Here is a 20,181-nt window from a genome sequence, read left to right as displayed (position 1 = left end):
AAATGTTATTGAATCAATTGCATTGCAAAGTGGCATTTGACACTTTTCTATTTATAATCATGATACCTTTTACCCAATATCCAAAAGGCTTTTGAAAAAAAATGCATTTCCATTAATTTATGTGTTAAATGCCAGAACTTATTGTTTATAACTGAGATATGCTAAATGAAGATAATTTAATCTTCTTGCCCAAGGTCAAGAGCATTAGAAGAAAATGAGCATTATGAAGAAATAGTAATAAAAACAAACTGCAGGACAGTTTTTCATAATTAGGCTAGAAAAATGCCAGTTGAGTAAGCATAATCTACATTCACCGGAGTTGTAGAATCCTATATTGAACTAAGAACCTCACCTCTTTGAAGCATCTATAACTTGTTTTACACATACATAATGATTCATAGATATTGATTGATTCTGACATGGGATATGAGTAGAATAAATATGTTTGTGTGCATGTATGTGAATAATATGAAATACTGTGTTTAGGGAAACAGGTAAGGTTAGGAAAACAGGTTGTATTTATCAATCAACCATGAAGCCAATAGTCTACTTCCTGCTTCTGCCGTCAACTGTAGGTTTTATCATATTAATCATCATTTCATGGTAAGAGGAATTATTGGCACATTTCGTTGTCCATGTTTCCCAACAGTACCTGCCACGCATCCATCACTTCTGTTTTTAACTTCTCAACTAGTTTTCACAATTTGTTGTCCTGTAAAGTAATAAATGACCCAAATTTTCTACACACTAATTAAAATTCCATTTCTCATGAATTCCTTAATCAAGTGCAAGTCATTATGTGCTTTGTTGATTCTTAAGTGCAGGGATAATTGCAATGGGCAGCATGAAAAGGCTTTGATTATTGCCTGTCGACTCTTGTGAATTCTAATAAGTCTAATTGCATAGCATCAATTCATCATCTCAGCATCACTTCTTTTTATTATTAGCTCTCTGAATTGTAATGTGCTCATAAAGAAGCGTTGTAGTATATCAGAGATGACATGGTACCTGGCCTATTATAATTTTCAGCCCTTACCTTGTACAACTCTTGAAATTAAAAGTTTATTACGGAGTGCCCTTTTTCTAAAACTCATTTTAAAATGCTCCTGTATGATGAAATGAATACTGTCCAATAATCTACATATGCATTTGCCTTGCAATAATTCCATTAAATGACTGCCAAGACCTTTTTTCGCTCAGATTGTTCCTATAAATTCAGAATATGATGTGTTACTTAGAAAACATTTATTAGACTTTGTTAATGAGAATTCCTGGAGGCCTTTCTCAGAGTGATTCTATGCTGTGGTAAAGGCAAGGGAAAGGAAGAACAACTGGATGATATGTAATCTTCCAGGCACCCTGATTATGTGACTAAAGGGTCACTAGCATTTGACATACTGAACACCCATACAACTAGCATGCAGAGAAGAACTACAGCTCTTCTGTTGAAATGGAACTTGAATATTCCATCAATGTCCAAATAAATTAATATTCCAGATGTAAGAGGTGGTGTATATAATGATAGTTGAAAATCTAAGGACTTTCTTGAACAGAATTATTTATTTACTTGAAAGAGTTACGGAGAGAGAGAGAGCTTCTACTCAGTGGTTGACTTCCCAGGTGGCAGCAAGTGCCAGGGCTGTGACAGACCAAAGCAGGAGCCAGGATTTTCTTCCAGGTCTCCCATGTGGGTGGCAGGAGCCCAATCACTTGGGCCACCATTTGCTGCTTTCCTCAGGCCATTGGCAGGGATCTGAGTGGAAAGTGAAACAGCCAGGTCATGGACCAGCACCCGCACGGAATGTCAGCACTGAAGGTGGTAACTTTATCTCCAGCGTCACAACACCAATCCTGGAGCTGAAGATGTGTAGCCTGGGTTGAAGGAATCACTGGATTTCGATCATCATTTTTCAAATATTGATGTCAAGATTCTAATACACTAAGTTTATTTATTTTTTTTTAAAGATTTATTTTATTTTATTGGAAAATCAGATATACAGAGAGGAAGAGAGACAGAGAGGAAGATCTGTCTGTTGATTCACTCCCCAAGGAACCGAAACGACCTGAGCTGCGCTGATCCGAAGCCAGCAGCCAGAAGTTTCTTCCAGGTCTTCTACGGGGGTGCAGGGTCCCAAGGCTTTGGGCTGTCTTTGACTGCTTTCCCAGGCCACAAGCAGGGAACTGGATGGGTCTTATAGGATCCCGGTGCAAGACAAGGACTTTGGCTGCTAGGCTACTGCGCTGGACCCAGATTCTTATACATTAAGTTTAAATATGGTCATCACAAACAAGGCTCAAAATATCACCTAAGATTATCTGATGATATAAGAAAAGGCTTGAACAGCAACACACAAGACCTGTGTATTTCTGTGGAGTTTTCAGCACACGGTATGCCATGATCCAGACATGCAAATGCCAAGAGAAAAAAAAGCAGTGAAATTTGAAAAAAAAAATACTTTTCATTATATAGAGTGTGACTCCATATCAATCCAAGAATCAGAAGTAGTTGTGAATCTTTTTCCATCTGTCAAACAACTGGAAAGAAAATGTCTCTGTCATCTACTGCTGTGTAATAAATTATCCCCTTCCTTGGAGGAAATCAGCAACTATTTTATTAGGCATGCAGGTTTGTGTGTGTGTGTGTGTGTGTGTATGTGATGGAATTTCAAATGGCTTGTCTTTGCTCCACAACGTGAGGTCCATATTGACAAAGTTCTGAATTACTGGGTGTGGAGGCTTTTTCTCTCACACAGCTAGTGTCTAGGATGGGATTCCCCACAGGGTGAGCTCAGCTGGAATTACCCAGCAGGATGCCAACCCCTGTGCTTCAGGCACCTCACAGTGTGGCACTACTTTCCGGAGGGCGCATCCTTGTAGTAAAGGTTGTTGAAAGACATTGAGATAGAACATTCACATCTTAGAACCCATTCTATGAATTCACACAGCATTGCTTCAACACATTCCATTGGTTATAAATAAGTCAATCCAGTCATCTGAGATTCTTTGAGAATCCAGTCATCTGAGATTCTTGCTGTTGACAAACACAAGATTCCATTACAGGGAGGCTAGGTGATGTTATTGTAGCCATCGCAAGATGGTATAGTCCGACACGGGTGATAAGTCAACTTCATGTGATAACTTGCTGGGTTATAAAGCATTTTGGAAGAAAATGGCCCCTCTCCTCATCCCCACCGCCAGTAGCTATAAGTTGTCTAAAACACCACTCTGAAGATTACTATCACGACAGGATAGCTTTGTGATGTGTTTATTTGAAGAAAAGCAAGAACAAAACTTAACTCAGATCTGGGGTTCTTTTTGAAGAGCAGATAAACATGTTTTTATTGTGTACTTTAGATTGACTTCCAATATCAAGAATAACAGTATAGGAACCACTGTTGCGGTTTATCAGGCAAAACCTCTGCCTGCCGACTGATCACCTTAAAGGGGTCAGCTATGTGTCATGGCTGTTTCACTTCAGATCCAGAGCCCTGCTTATGGCCTGGAAAAGCAGCAGAAGGTGTCTCAAGTCCTTGGGTCCTTGTACCCATGTGGGAGACCCTGAAGAAGCCCCTGGCTCCTGACTTGAGCTGCTCAGCTCCAGCTGTTGTGGCTATTCGATTAATGAGTTAATGGATGGAACATTTCTCTCTGACTATCCTTCTCTCCGTAACTTTACCTTTCAAATAGAAATAAATCTTTAAAAAAAGATCAAGAATACACAGCAAGTGTTTAGTACTTTAGATGCAAGTTTTCCTCGTTACAGTGCTTGGATTGGATGTTGGGCTCTGATTTCTGACTCCACCCATGCAGATGCTGGGATGCTGTGTTGGTCAATGGGCTCCTGCAACCTGTGTGGAAGATGTGATTTGTGTTCCCAACTTCTGTCTCTGGCCGTGACCCAGGCACAGTGCAGTCCTGGAGCTTTCAAAAATTGGGTAATGAACCAATCAATAGGAACCTGCTCTCTCTGTCTCTGTTTTTCCACATACCCCCCTCTCTTTACACATATATATATACATATATAAATTTGCTATATATATGTACTGAATGAAAGAAAAACAGAGTGCAAATATTGATCTTAAATTTGCTGTGCTGTGTGAATTTGGGAGCATAATCTACAGTTGAGTGAGAAACCGTTACTCATAAGTGCCCATTACTTATGCTGTGCTTTAAAAATCATACATCAGAGGAGTGAAATACATGGAGATATTGCCTGTTATATTATAATTTTTCCTTTTAAACAGTTAATGTAAATGTATTTATGCACTTCAGTACGGATAGTTCCTGATGGAAAATGGCTGGACTTAACAGCTTTTCAAATTTATCACGGTGCTAACAGCAATTTGCATTCACTAGACATGCTTCAGTTCCAAATGTGGATTGTCCTGGACATGTGGAAAACAGTAGGATACCTACATGTCACAGCAGACAGAAGCAGCAAGTTGAGCTCCCTGTTGTACCATCACAAGCTTGAGCACCCGTCTTACTGTGTTGCCTAATCTTGACGTCCTATAGGTTAATAGGGCCCAAGCACTTGGCAGCTGGTTCCAAAGTGGAAAAGGTGGGTCTACCTGGTGTCCATATGGAGTCCAGTCACCACGGCATGTGGCTTAACTTGCTACACCAGCATGTTAACGTTTCTTTTTTTTTTTTTAAGATTTACTTATTTTTATTGGAAAGGTGGATACACAGAGGAGGAGAGACAGAGAGGAAGATCTTCCATCCGACTGAGCCAATCCAAAGCCAGGAGCCAGAGCTCTTCTGGGTCTCCCACGCGGGTGCAGGGTACCAAGGCTTTGGGCCGTCTTTGACTGCTTTCCCAGGCCACAAGCAGGGAGCTGGATGGGAAGCAGGGCCACCAGGATTAGAACCGGCACCCATATGGGATCCCGGCGCATGCAAGGCGAGGACTTTAACCACTACGCTATCACGCCACGCCCTTATGTTAACGTTTCTTAACATGGCAAAAGGGTGACTTCTCCAGCCTGTGCATGAGTTTGACTATATATGAATATGTACACTTCTTATACTTCTTGGATAAAAGGAATGAAAATATGTTTATTTTGTTGCAAACAATTTTGAAACCCATGCATAGATGCGGTCTTCCAAAATATCCAGGAAAATGCTTATTATGAAATAACCAAGCATGGATTTTTTTTAATTGTACCGATGTAAGCACATCTTTCTATTTTACACAAACTTTTTGAAGCACATGCTTATCAGCACACATAAAACTTCCAAATTTTACATACTGATGAAGGAAAATAGACTTAGAGCCAAAACACACAGCATCAAAATCTTTCTGGAAGGACATGGGAAAGGATGGTAATTTTTGCACATAACTGACCTAATATTTTCTCATGCTCAGATGATTTGCCGTGTAGTCTATTTGTAAAATAAAACATTGTGCTTCTTATGTCCAATCTTTGTAATTCTGTTCCTGATGAATCACCCTGTGACCTGCTCGCATAGCCACATCGAAGAGCTGCGTGTCTTCTAACCATCTCTGTCACTTTTCTCCCTCTCCTTATTATTTATGACCAGCCTGGGCATTCTGAATGCTTGATCACTGGGTAGTTTGGGCTAAACCAGCCAAGCAGGCCTTGTGAAAAACAGAAGTTGCATCTGCTCTTCCGATTTGCAGGCAGTTCTGCATGTTCTGTTATATTCATTTGGCAAGGAGGGTAGTCACAAAGGTTATCCCATTGGCCTCTACTGGAAAAACGCGGCCTAAGCCTTATTCAGTTGTATTTATAAACGTTTCCTGGACAGATTTGATGGGAGTGACAAATTCCCTCTTCCTGATCTTATTTTACATTGTTCGCTTTCATATTCTACATATTCTCTACGCAATCATTCCTATTTTAGTATATATGCTGCCAAAGTGAGCACTGGACATAATTAATATGAATTACTTAACCATTTCATTATGCTAGCAATCATTTGTCAAATACAAGTTAACTACTTTGTGCCTGAATTTCCTAGCAAGTCCCAACACATTTTTTTTTAAATCTGTTTTCATTTGATGGTTTTTTTTTTTTGAAGTGTACAATGATATGATTTGGGTATATTTAGAGTTGTATAGTTACCACCACCACTGTTGAATCCCATATGAATGTCATTACCTTCGAAAATGTGAAAAAGAAAATAATAATGGATTCTGTCCATCTCCTGACCCCATTCTCAGCAGTGATTAATCTACTTTCTCGCTCTATGGATTTGTTTATTCTGGACTTGGTATACAAAAGGAGTTACATAATATATGCAATTTTGTCTCTTATTTTCTTTAATCTTGCATCATGTTTAAGGTTCATTCATGGTGAAGGATGTAAATACTTCATTGCTTTTTATTTTGAATATTATTACATTGAAACTGGATAGTTTTTTTGTTAAATAACTATGAATTTAGTTTCATTAATGAGTTGATGAGCATCTGGGTTTCTTCCATTTGAAACCATTATAAATAATACAGCTGTCAATATTTACATCCTTGTCAATTCTCTTGCATGTAATTCTAGCAGCAAAATAGAAGTCATATAGTAACTGTGTTTAGTACAAGTTATAAACAATATAAAAAACATCTTGGGAAGAATGAGGCATGTTTTATCATAGAAGAAATCCAGGATACATTATAATATGGAAAATCTTATTTTTAACATTTGTTTATTTATTTGAAAGGAAGAGTTACATAGAGACACAGAGAGAGAGGGAGAGATCTTTGGTTCACTGGCTTAATCTCCAAACTGCTGCAATGATAAGAGATGCACCAATCCTAAGCCAACAGCCAGTGGCTTTCTCCAGGTTTCCTATGTGAGTGCAGGGACCCAAGTACTTGATCCATTTTCTACCACTTTCTATTCAAACCAACAGGCATCTGGATTGGAAGTAGGGGAGCCAGGAACCAAATCAGTGTCCATAGGGAATGCTGGTCCAGCAGGTAGAGGCTTAACCCGTTTTGCCACAGTGCCAAGTCCTAGAAACAGGTTTTTTTTATTCCTCTCTAATCTCTACAATTCCTGTATTTTTTTCCTGCCATTAACAGAAGTGTGTACCATGAACCTGTATGATGTAGGTCCCAGTCTAGGATGAAATATGACCTCATTCTTCTTTGATCATGTCAAGGATGGTGATGATTTAAATGATTTAGAGAGATGAAACAGTATGTTTCTAGAAGTGGAGGACTTTGGCATTTCACCATCATCTCAGAATCTATGAGCTGAGAACTAAGTGGGCACTCCAATACTGTTCTATATATAGATTTCTAATCCATGACTTGAATCTTAGGCCAATAGAATGTTTGTATAGAGGGGCCTAATTTGTGTTCATGAAATTCTATAAACTGATCGTATTGGTGTTTTCTTTATGCATGCATTTCCTCCATTTAAGAATATTAAAAGTTTGAAAATACAAAACTTGCTTTCATCTTATGGAAACCTTCATTTTATTCTATCGAACTCTGCCAAGCGTATTAACATAATTAATTTCATTGTTCTTCAGAGTCTTTACTGTATAACAATGTCAAGCATACACTTGTGATTCATTTGTTAGAGAGAACTATGGCTATCCTAACTATTGGTTCATCAGAACAAACTGAACAGCTAAAATTCTATTAGTTTGTGTCATTGATATTATCGATTATGCATTCAAAATGCTGCACAGCAAGGATGGTTTGGTAAATAACACAGCTTTTTGATCTATTTCTGCTTTAAAATATTTCCAGAGAATTAAGTTTATAACAAGACACATAAATCTAAAATTTAGGATAAAAATAAATATTCCTTCTAGTTGAAGCATTTGGTAGGATTTTTAATCAATAATAATTAGTTATCTGAAACAACTCTTTAAAATTGAACTATACTCTTCTGTTAAGTGCTCAAATTTATGTTTATATATGAAAGATGAGTTCAAAATAAGGATGGTTTGGAACAATGCTGTCGTCAGTTCTAAAAAAAAGTTTGGTGAATCAATTAGTACCTTGTGGTTGGGTCTGTTCTGGAACATGAAAATATGGACTATGTTCTTTTTTTCTTCTCTTTCCTCTATGTCTACATTGTATATATAGTTTCAACTGTGTAACATATGGGTTTTTATTATTTTGGAAAAATATAATCCTACATTTTCACAATGAAAAACGGTGAGGATCCTACCCAGTTCTGTAATTCAGTTCTTAGCAACATCAGAGGTATATTCCTTGTTAAAATATCTACTTGCATAATTTGGTGAGTAATTTACATTATGATTTTTTTGTACTACTTGTGAAATCTTGCCATGGAAATGATTAATTGCATTACAATAAAAACTTAGTGAAAATGCACAAAATATATACAGGGCTGCATATCAAAGTATGAGAAAAAAGTATGAGTTTTTACATTAGGTGAATCAAAATCTATCAAGATCTATTGGTTGATAAGTATTGTCCTCAGAATGAAGGGATTTATGTCCAAGGAAAATGTATGGAAGAGAAAAGGATAATATAATGAATCATCTATAAATATGGAAAAGTTAGGAAAAGATGTTTCCATGAGAGGGAAAGAACAACCAGAAAATAAAAATTCTCAGAAATCAAAGCAAGAGCAATAATTTCTAATAAAAGAATACGTTATGGAAAACTAAAAGCTGAAAACATTCAGAAGAATGAATGACACATTTTGAAGTATAAATGAAAACACTTAAGAGAAAAAAAATTGGAGCCCTCTCCCATATATACAAATCGCTCTCGTATATACAAACTCATCTGTTAAGAATTCTAGAAAGAATGGGAAATATGAAAGAGCAGTAAAAATTGGATAATTAGAAGGGAAAAATAATTTTCAGATCTGAAAGGACACATTGGATTTCAGAATTCAAAGTTCCCAAAACTTCTAGAAAGGAAATGAAAATCCAGCTTGCCAACATAGGTATAAAATTCAGACTGTTGTTTTACTCAGAATAGAATGAAATGAAGCAAAATATCAGCACTTCCGATAAAAACAAAATCTGAACATGATTTTATTATATGAGGTTGCTTCAAAAAGTTCATGGAAAACTAGAATTAAAATATGTTGATTTTACATATTAAAAATCTTTGTGTAGTTTTTTTGTAAGAAATAATAATAATTCCCCATGAGCTCTTTGAAAAAAACCTCAATATATCAACAATACAGCTTTTGGAAACAAGAACGAGCTAAGAACATTTGAAAATTCAATGACTTGCAAGATTTCTAGCCATACCATTTTTTAATTCCTCAGTAACACACAGCAACAACTTAAAAAGAAAGAGCTTATGAAAACAAAATCCAGCAACCCATTAAGTAGTAAAAGGAAATAAACCAGGATAATATAAATTTTGACATTATTGGTTCATATATTTAGTCATGAATCTCAATGAGGGAATAATGAAGTAATGTAAGCAAAAAAATATTGTCGACAAATTGATATGCTTTGTGAATATAATTATTTATTTGTATTAACAGTGATTAATCAAGTCAGAGCTTGCATTTCCTACCTTCCAAGAACCACGGGTGATGATATTTTCATATATAAAGCCTCAGCTTATTCCTCCTGATGACTTGACAAGTAGATATTATCCTGTTTGTACAGAAGAGAAAAATAGTCTGCCTAAGTTCACCCAGGTGTTGAGTGGGATGTCACTGAGGTGTGAAAGCTTGTTTCCTGTTCTTTCCTGATACATCTTGTCTAATTATAATTATCTTTTTCTGATAACTCAAGGTACTGCTCTAGAACATAACAATTTCCCTCCTGATACCAAATCTGCCCATTCTTTCGTTCTGTTAATTTCCTTCATCATAATGTCTTTGACTTTATGTCATATTATAGCAACCATGATCCCATTTAATAATAAAACTGAGAAGTTTTGTTCATTGGCTGACAGAATAGTGTATTACTGAAGAATCAGTCACCAGAGGCTGTTTATTCAATTCCAGGTTTTTCTTTCCTGGAAGACCTGCTATTCATTAGTTAATTAAAAAAAAAAAAATCTTTCCATGCAAACATTTCACTCTTGGCACCTGAATTACTGTGAAAAGATTTTTTGGCTTTCTTTGAGTCTTTTTACATTAATGATTTCTACTAAATAATCTTGCAGAAGCACATGTTGACCTCCTCGGATCTTCGTCTAGAATGAGTCACGTTTGAAAGGCTCAGTGATACATTCTCTCCCCTCAGTGATTCTGTCAGGCACAAAATAGACAAAGACAGGAGAAGTTTAAAAAGAAAAAACTGTCTTGATGCTGGAAAGTAAGTTCCATTTGATTGCACTTTTTTTTCTCATTAACCCTACTCCTGTTCTTGTCCCCTGTCTGCATTTTGTTTTGACATTGAAGAGTGGCTCAGAAGGCCTGACACGCACTATGGGAATTCAGATTCCCAACCACAATTCTGTCTCCATGTTCCTGGCTTCCTTCCTGTCTCCCAGGGTCAAGTTTCTTGAATTCAATTTTTGATCCTTTTTCACCCTCCACCCATGATGACGTATTCAGCAAAGTGTGCCGCTAACTTTTGAGCTCGTGGGTTCTTTGACTTCGACTTTCAGAGCTGCCAGTTCATTCCGTAAAGCAGGCTGCATGAGGAAGTAAAACCAGAGTCCTCACTTGCATTGGAAACTCATGATTGAGAAGAATCCGTGTTGGCAATACCCATAAGCTCTTCTAGGATTTTCTCTTAGCTTCTCCCACTCTTCTCTTCCCTACAAGAAGCAACTGACCAATAGAAGTCGCCTTAAACTTCCTTCATTGACTCCTGACAAATTTTTTCAGAAATTCTACTCTATTCTCAAGAGATCAGTGGGTAGAAATGCCCTGGTAACTGTTTCTAGAAAGAGGGAAGGAATATTGCTATGCATTCTACGACCAAAAAAAAAAAATGCTCTGAAAACAGCTCCTCTTTTAATTGGAAAGGCAGATCAGATTTACGGAGAGAACAACAGACACGGAGAAAGATCTCCCATCTGCTCGTTCACTCCCTAAATAGCTGTAATGGCCAGAGCTGTGCTGATCCATAGCCAGGAACTAGGAGCCAGGAGCCTCTTCCGGGTCTCCAATGTGGATGCAGGGTCCCAAGCATTTGAGTCATTCTCTACTGCTTTCTCAAGCCATAAGCAGAGAGCTGGATTGGAAATAGAGCAACTGGGACATGAACTGATGCTCAGATGGGATCCTGACTCTTGCAAGGTGAGAATTTAACCACTGAGCCATCGCAGCAGGTCCCAGCTCATTGTTTTTCAAAGGTAGGTAGGAATGCATACTGATCTAGTGTCCAGCAATATAAGCAAACCATTTTGCTTTTGATAGAGGAAAAGCCCATTGGAGAAACATTTAGTGTTGTTGCACCTATTATTTAAGCATTATATCTCCTTTACTTTCTTTGCTTGTATTGTTGGGTTTGTTTAAATTGAATTCATAAATAATGTAACTCCTCAGCATAGAAATGTCCAGATATTCATTCTGCTGGAAGCTTGATTAATCTAATTCTTAAATTTTTTTTTATCCTTCTAATTTGTGTTTTCCAAATATAAATCTTCCTTTAGAAAAATAAATGTGCAAGACCCAATTTGGAGATGTACACCATGAAGGCTGGAAACAAATGAGAATATAAATATAGGTATACAGAATACATAGAGTCCAGGGCTCACTTATGGATGGCCAATCTCCAAGAGAAATCATCTTGGCTTTATTTGAGGGGTAGTTCCATTATATCAAATGTCATTTTTGTAAAAGAAATAGGATGAATGATCCCATTAAATCTTGGACAAGATATGGAGAAAGTCTGTCACGTTCCATGTTGTGATATGAGAGCCAAAACCAGCCTCTGAAACAAGCTCTGTGCAGATGAGGAAAATGACACATTTAGAAAAGGCACTTATTCAATTATCTCTTGCAAAAAAGGGCAAAGGCGTCAGCACACATTTTGTGGGGGGGGGGGCGGGGAAAGAATTTCATAGTTTTTTTTTTAAGAAGTGCAATAGTGCCGAACACTTTTTTTTTTATCATCTGTGGTGCGGTTGTGTGGAATCTTTGATTGGGTTCTGGTGAATCTGTGAAAAAAAGAAACGTCTCAGTTCTATAAAGAGTGATGTTGAATAATTTGAACCAGTATAACCAGATTGCATTGCTTGTCTGGTCTAGACTATCTATTCACCCTCTTATTTTCTCTAATCTAGTGTATCATCTCTGATTGCACTGATTATATTGGGCCAACTTTTATTTAATCATCCACAAACTCACTAATTACCCATTAAACAATTCTCCCCATAGGGTTCTTGGCTTTGTGAACAACAGACAGACACAGATTTGTCATGTTTCCTGCTGTGTATACATAGTCAATACATGAAGCCAGGAATTTGCATCATAACATTTCAGAATAAGAAAGAATCTCAGAACAAACACAGACACATTTCATTACCATCAGTGACAGGAAATGTCTTACCTACTCCAGCACAGTCTTTCTTTACTGGAGTGCTGCTTCTCATGGAAGCTTCCAGAAATATTAGTGTTTAAAAAATTCTTATTAGTGCCCAATGTAGTAGCCTAGAGGCTAATGGCCTCGTCTTGAGTGCACTGGGATCCCATATGGGCCCCGGATCATATCCCGGCGGCTCCACTTCCCATCCAGCTCCCTGCTTGTGGCCTGGGAAAGCAGTCGAGGACGGCCCAAAGCCTTGGGACCCTGCACCTGGGTGGGAGATGCAAAAGAAGCTCCAGGTTCTTGGCTTCAGATTAGCTCAGCTCTAGCCATTGTGTCCACTTGGGGAATGAACCAATGCATGAAAGAGCTTTCTCTCTGTGGCTCCTTCTCTCTGTAAATCTGACTTTGCAATAAAAAATAAATCTTTACAAAGAAAAAAATTCATATTAACGATCAATCACAAGGCAAAAGAGGGGAAATTAGTCCAAAATTCATTTACATAGTGGGGTTCATGGAGCCCACCTTGAAGGAAGCTAATTTCTCTTTGTATTTCATCAAATGATAACAGTTTTCAGGTTGAGGAAAGGGATTGGGGAAAGTTCTCTTTGGATGCCAGGAATGTTCTGAATTCAGAAAAATTTCAGACATGGTTACTGAGAGTAAATGAAACAAATACACTATGCACCTGAGACCTTGTGGGTTCTCAATAAATACTTCTTAAATAAAGGACAGAATTAATGTTTGGGGGAATGTTTGTAAGAGTGTTTCTTGCCCGGGTTTGCAATGAGGGAGATGTGGAGAAGACTGGCAATACACAAACACACGCAGTGGCAATGCCAGCCTGTGTGTCCCCATGTTGACCTCTCCAAACACTTCAGTTCTAGCCTGGAGTCTGCATTTGTCGAATTACCCTTGCAGGAAGGACTAACAAGTCATTTATTTTCACTGGCTGCATAGAATTTTTAAGCCTATTTTCCCCCTCACATCTTAATAAAGTACTGCTGTTGCATCTCTGTGAAAAGGCTGCAAGTGGCCGCCGTCTCTTCAACCAGAACAAAGAGCTGATTGTCCATCTTCCCTGAAAAAGTCATATTGTGTATTTGGGCCACCACCTCCTCTCACCCCTCCTATTGAAGGGGTAGAAATACCACGCATTTGACTCACTTCCTTTTAGGATGTGTTCTGTCAGAGTTCATTTTAAAATGATGGAATTTTACAGATAATTCGGCTTCCCACAGGCTTTCTGGGACCCCTCTCTGTTGGAAATAACACTATTGTAATGCAGATACCCCAATACCCTGTGGAATTTCAGAGACTATAAATGGCTGACCACAGGATATCCTTTTGACATGAATTTCAATCTATGTTATTAAAAACAAATAAGGGTAAGGGTCCAATTTGAAGCAGGACAGAATCACATGCATAAACTCAACCTTTGAAAAATCATGTGAGAAAGAGTGAGCGGATTAAAAAATGTTCAAGGTAAACTTTGCCCATTTTTTTCAAGATAGAGAAGAGTGTAACATTTTATAAATTGTGTTTAAAACCTCCCAATTCCGAAGTCAATAAAGCAATAAACATCAACACATGGTGTCTAAAACATTACAACATATTCACATCCTCATCTAAAAATAGGATCTGCCCTCCAACTGAAACATTTCTCTGCATTCAAACACTAACAGTACTTTCTTGTGCCTTGTTCGGCTTCAAAATGCTAAATGCTGTTTAGCTGTTGCATAGTTAGACTTAACTGCAGACGTCTTATTTATAGAAACCATAGCACCAAAGAGGTAAAAGGAAGTAAACCAAAAAGTCCTTTCTGGAAGGAATAAAAGAAATAAGGGTCAACTCATAGACTCCAAAGACACTGGGTTAGAAGCTAAGATTGTAAATGCTCATTTATCCCAAATGTATTCAAGTAACTGGATGGCTATAGTCTATTTGAGCTTGGAGAGAAATCCATCATGCCACTGCAAAAATGTATGAGAAAAACCAAACCTGGAAACGTGCTGCGGGGCAGTATGGGCAGTGTATTCTAACAGATGTCTGTTGCAGATGGAAAAGGAACACCTTAAAATATAATTTAAAAAATAAGCTTTGGAAATGTGTATATGAAACATCAACCTATACGGAAAGAAAAGGCAGCGTTTACTTTGTAAGGTTATCAGGTGGTAATTCAATTTCCTGTTAACTGAACTTCAAGTATTCTGTTTCAGGTCACAGATTGTTGGTGCTTATCATATAAATTGGCCAATAAGATTTGCAAATGGTAACTTTAGTGCTTGGTTTTGCTGTCCTATCTCTGGAAAAGAAAATTTAATTCCACGCATTGGTTTTCTCCTTAAAGCTCATGCAATTTGAATGTGATTGACAGGACCTCGCATCATTATGCAGTCAGTTAGATGGACTGATTATGCTTATGAATACAAGAGTGGAGTGAATGAAAGCAACATGTAATTGATTCTACACTTGGTCTGACTGTTCATTAACAGTTTGAATGTAGCCCAGTCACTTCACAAATGGAAAAAAGACGAGAGGAACCTGTATGTGCCCTCTTGTTTGTTTTAAAATTCATTATGCTAATGTTTTATCAGAATGGCTTTACTGTATTTGTTTTGTCAGCGATAAGTCTGATTGAATCTTTGTTAAGTAATCCTGCAGCTTTCAATATTTATTTGGCATTCCAATCACACATTTTTCAACTTACGTTTTGGGAAATGAATGGGGACTCTTCTCTGTATTCCTTCAAGGAAAGCCTCTATCCTCTCCTCCCTTTCTCAGAGTTTAGACTAATTTCCCAGAGTAAACAGGGATATAGGAGTGCAAGGGGATTGTTACAACCCCAAAACAAAAGAGCTGATTTGTCAACTGATTGGTTTCATAAACAGACAAGGAAAACGGCTGCCATTTGTCTTGCCATTTAGTCTGATGAAGCACAAAAGGCACTGCCTTCTCGTTTTTCTGCATTTCTTCAAGGGTTGCATCTGAAATTTTGATTACGTGTACAGATTAACTTTCCATTTTCTTGGCTTTCCTGGCTGGTAGAAGAAAGGGTTTCAAGGTATAAAGACACTTTTCCTTTCTTGAATGTGGGAATGGACACTGGAAAAAACATCACCATTACTAGTTTCAGGAAATTATGATGCTCATTCTGTAACAGCCATGCTTTCCCATTTCCTTCATTCACAAGTTCCTGGCAGTTAAAGATAAAACAAGCAAAACCAGCCTTTTATTAATTTCTGACCCATAAAAAGCAAAAGAAGTAGCAAAAATGCTGGACGTTGTGCGAATAGCTAACCATAAATTCTGCATACACAAATAGGTAGCTAAAACAATGGGCTTCCTGATAAACAAGCTCTACTTTGTGTATGCAATTACATGCCATTTCTTCCATCAGTGTCTGCCTACATGTTTATTGTAAACATATCAGCATTGTGATACTGTTTTCCCCATTGTTTTATCATTTTGGGCATATAATTCTCCTTCTCTGGGTTCATTGAACAGAGAACAGTTGATTGAATTTTCAATATTGTTCCATTCATCCTAAAAATTGTGGACAATTACTCGAACTTTTTGTGGAGATACCCAAAATGTTTATCCCTGTATTACATTGCCACTTTAAGGTATAGAAGACTCAACTTTAATACTAAAGTTTTTGCCTTTTTTCTTTATATTAAGGCACAGTTACACAGAGCAAGAGAGAGATTCTGTCCTTCCATGTGCTGGTGTATCCTACAAATGGGTACAACAGCTGAAGTCAGAAGCCTAAAACTGCCTCTAGGTCTCCCACATGATTGCCAGGGGCCTAAACATTTGGCTATCATCTGCTGCTTTCCCAGGTGCATTAGCAGGGAGCTGGACCAGAAGTTGAGCAACCAAGACTCAAATCAGAGCCCATGTGGAATGCCAGTGTTACAGATCTGTATGGGATACCTGCTGTACCATGGAGTGGGTTCCCTTTCAGTAAATCTTAAAGACAAATACTAGCCATATAGGAAAGCAATGCCCTCTAATCCATCATTTAAACCATATCTTTATCTGCTTTTTAATTTTTTTAAGACTTATTTATATTTTTAAAGATTTATTTCTTTTTATTGCAAAGTCAGACATACAGCAAGAGGAGAGACAGAAAGGAAGATCTTCTGTCCAATGATTCACTCCACAAGTGACTGCAACAGCCGGTGCTGCACTGATACAATGCCAGGAGCCAGGAGCTTCCTGTGGGTCTCCCACGCGAGTGCAGGGTTCCAAGACTTTGGGCCATCCTCGATTGCTTTCCCAGGCCACAGGCAGGGAGCTGGATGGGAAATGGAGCTCCCAGGATTAGAACTGGCACCCATATGGTATCCTGGCACATTCAAGGCGAGGACTTAAGCTGCTATTCCACCAGGCAGGGCCCTATCTGTTTTTTAAATAGAAATTATTGAGAGCAATAAAAGAAAGACCTTGTGGCCATTCTGTTAAATTCCTTGAAAATTTATCTAGTTTTGAACTTGAGTGTTCTTGTATATGAAATAATGTAAGTTTGTTTTTGAAACATATATTCATTATGTTTATGCATTTGGAAATATGAGAAATGAATACAGGAATACAGTTTTTAAAGTCATATATTTGGTGTTTGAATGCCGTTTAAACCTTTTTGAGTAACTAATCCCACTATATAATTTTAATGTCAAAAATAAAAATGAAGCAAGCAAGTAAATAAATTACAAAATAAAACAGGGAGCTGTGAAAAGTTTCCTTCCCAAACTTGCCAAATCTTTGTAGTTTCCATCAGTCCCCGGTGGACACCCACTGTTATTATTTGCTTGTTTAATTTTCTAGGGATGGTTTGTTCACAAATCAAATAAAACAAAATATAGTTTTTCCTACACATAAGTGGAAGGTGCTTTTTTTTTTTAAAGATTTATTATTATTGGAAAGCCGGATATACACAGAGGAGGAGAGACAGAGAGGAAGATCTTCCATCCGATGTTTCACTCCCCAAGTGTGCCGCAACAGGCCGGTGCGCGCAATCCGATGCCGGGAACCAGGAACCTCTTCCAGGTCTCCCACGCGGGTGCAGGATCCCAAAGCTTTGGGCCGTCCTCCACTGCTTTCCCAGGCCACAAGTAGGGAGCTGGATGGGAAGTGGAGCTGCCGGGATCAGAACTGGCATCCATATGGGATCCCGGGGCGTTCAAGGCGAGGACTTTAACCGCTAGGCCACGCCGCCGGGCCCGAAGGTGCTTTTTTAAAAAAATATTTTATACTAATGGTAACATGCTATACATACTCCTTGGCATTTTTAACTCTGTAATATATCTTGGAGATCACATGTATACATGAATATCTTTTTCATCTGTTTTACAAATACACATTTCATCATATAAGTAATCTATTTTTAACTCATCTCCTGCTAAGTGCAATGTTGTAGTGAATGGCCTTTGTAATACCATTTTGTATGTAAGCAAGCACATTTTCTATAGAATGCATTCCTAGAGATGGAACTATTGGAGCAAAAGAAACCTGCATTTGTAATTTTGATAGATGCAGTTCATTTGGTATCTTTGGGGCTAGTGCCTGATTACATTTCATTGTAAAGACAGGTTGGAAAAAGTTGAGCTGTGACCAGTGTTCATTTATCTTGACATGAATGAATTAGATAACTTAAAATTTGTAGCTCAGTAGTCCTGTAGATAAAGAAATGTGCTTTAGAGCTGCAAAGGATGTTACCATTAATCAACTCTTTCTTTTAGCTTTGAGGAAAGAGAACGACTTGCTCAAGGTCGCACAGTGTTCTTCCCACACCACAAAGAGGCAATAACTGATTATCATTCATTATCATTAATTCCTGTGTGCCATGGAACCCTTGGCTGCAGCAGATACTGCTTATAGAGTTGTTGCTCATAATAATATCTGCTATTTCTTGGGCCTCTCCACTTACCAGGCATTGCACTTAATGTTCCTATTGACATCAGCTGCCCTGGTTTTTGTATGCTTCACAAAAAACCCCACTTAGAGATACTTGAGCATTTTCAATGGAGTTTGCAACCACCCATCTCATGTGTATATATCACCTCACACATAGACTCCAAGTCTACTATGAAAAAGCCATCTCCATATAAAGTTAAAGATAAATGATACCATGCAACACGGAAGAGATCCCACGATCAGCCAGCAGCTGGTTTGATTTCCAGGTAAAGAAGTCGACAAGGTGACCAGGCTTTATCTGGAGTCATTGATGACTCAGGGATGAAACAGGTAGCAGAAGGCAGGTCTCCTGTTTGAATTTTATCAAAAGAACTAACTCAGTGTACGGCAGATATTTGTAAGTACCATGAGCAATTAAAATAATGAAGGCAATTTCCTTTCAAGCCTTATATTGATTCACCTTCCGCTTTGAGGATCTGTGAGGTCATGGCTTTGCTCAGTAGTAATACTTGATCTCAGAGGCTGTAAATTTGATAGAGAGCACAAACTGTGGAGACTGATATTTAATCTGGAAGAGTCTCGGTTATTATCTGTTTATTCCCAGACATCAAAATGAAATAGAGAAATGAAGACAGGCAACGAGTAAATTTCCATATATCCTCATCTTGCATGTACCTGGATCCAATGTGGGAGCCAGTTTGTGTCCTGGCTGCTCCACTTCCCATCCAGCTCCCTGCTTGTGACTTGGGAAGGCAGTGGAGCCCAAAACCTTGGGACCCTGCACCCACATGGGAGACCCAGCAGAAGCTCTAGGATCCTGGCTTTGGATTGGCTCAGCTCTGGTCATTGTGACCACTTAGAGAGTGAATCAGCGGATGGAAGATCTTTCTCTGTCTCTCCTCCTCTCTGTAAATCTGCTTTTCCAACAAAATAAAATGAAATAAATCTTTAAAAATTATGCCTTTGAAAAAATTATATTGTCCTATTTTGGTCCCATCCTTCCTTTCCATCGATGCCTTTGAGCTTTCTCTCTGCTAACTCACGCAGGAGCATCCTTTGTGATCCAAAGTAAAGACACTTTTCCTTGATTTCCTCCATCTCCAGAATAGAGGACCGTGACCATACACTGCTGCTCTTCTATACAGTAGCAATTGGAGAAGGACAAAAAAACACGGACTTCTCATGCCGCAACAGAAGAGTGTACAAATTGCCCCAAATTCACAAAAGTCCCAATTTCCTTTGACAAGAATAGGCTTCTATCAGAAGCATTAGTGTCCTCCTCCTGCAGACTCATCGCTCAGTAGAGTACACTAAATGCTCAGAGAAGCCCTACCCTAAGGTAACTGGTTTGACTTAATAGGATGGAGTACTCTCCTGTATCATATACTTGTATGTTGCATCATTTCTTGCTTTAAGGCTAGATTAATTGTGAAGTTAAATATTCATGAACTCATTAGAAATGGTTTTATGACTGTTTTCATCATACAGTATTGGCTCAAATATCGTCTGACAAGGATTTAAATGCTGTATCTATATTAATTATTGAAACCAATGCATTGAGGCTTTTTTTTCTCCAACTTCAAAAAGTAGTTTCAACATTTAGTTATCAATCATCAGACATTTCCCTTAGTGATTTATTTGTTATTATTCAAGTTCATGTACAATTTTAAAGTGTGCTACATATATTTATTTTATAAAGCACTTTTATGGCTTTGTTACTGTTGCCGAAATTAACTAGTACTCAATGCCATGATGCACTTAAATAGAGGAATATTAATCTTGTACCTTACTCAAGGACTATACCACTATATTAATATGGAGAAAAATGGTTGGTAAAGAAAATGGGGGCAGAGAAAGGAGAGAGGA

At 38.0% G+C, this 20,181-nt stretch overlaps 1 protein-coding gene across 1 annotated transcript in view; it reads left to right on the top strand.

Moving 5' to 3' along the window:
* MACROD2 (mono-ADP ribosylhydrolase 2) overlaps nucleotides 1–20,181 on the top strand; it is a 1,523,237-nt gene that overhangs the window by 920,277 nt on the left and 582,779 nt on the right. The gene's annotated exons all lie outside the window — the stretch shown is intronic.

Source organism: Ochotona princeps, chromosome 22 (assembly GCF_030435755.1).
Source record: "Ochotona princeps isolate mOchPri1 chromosome 22, mOchPri1.hap1, whole genome shotgun sequence".
NCBI lineage: Eukaryota > Metazoa > Chordata > Mammalia > Lagomorpha > Ochotonidae > Ochotona > Ochotona princeps.
Note: the sequence above shows the minus strand (reverse complement) of the source record. Positions and strands in the feature narration are given on the sequence as shown.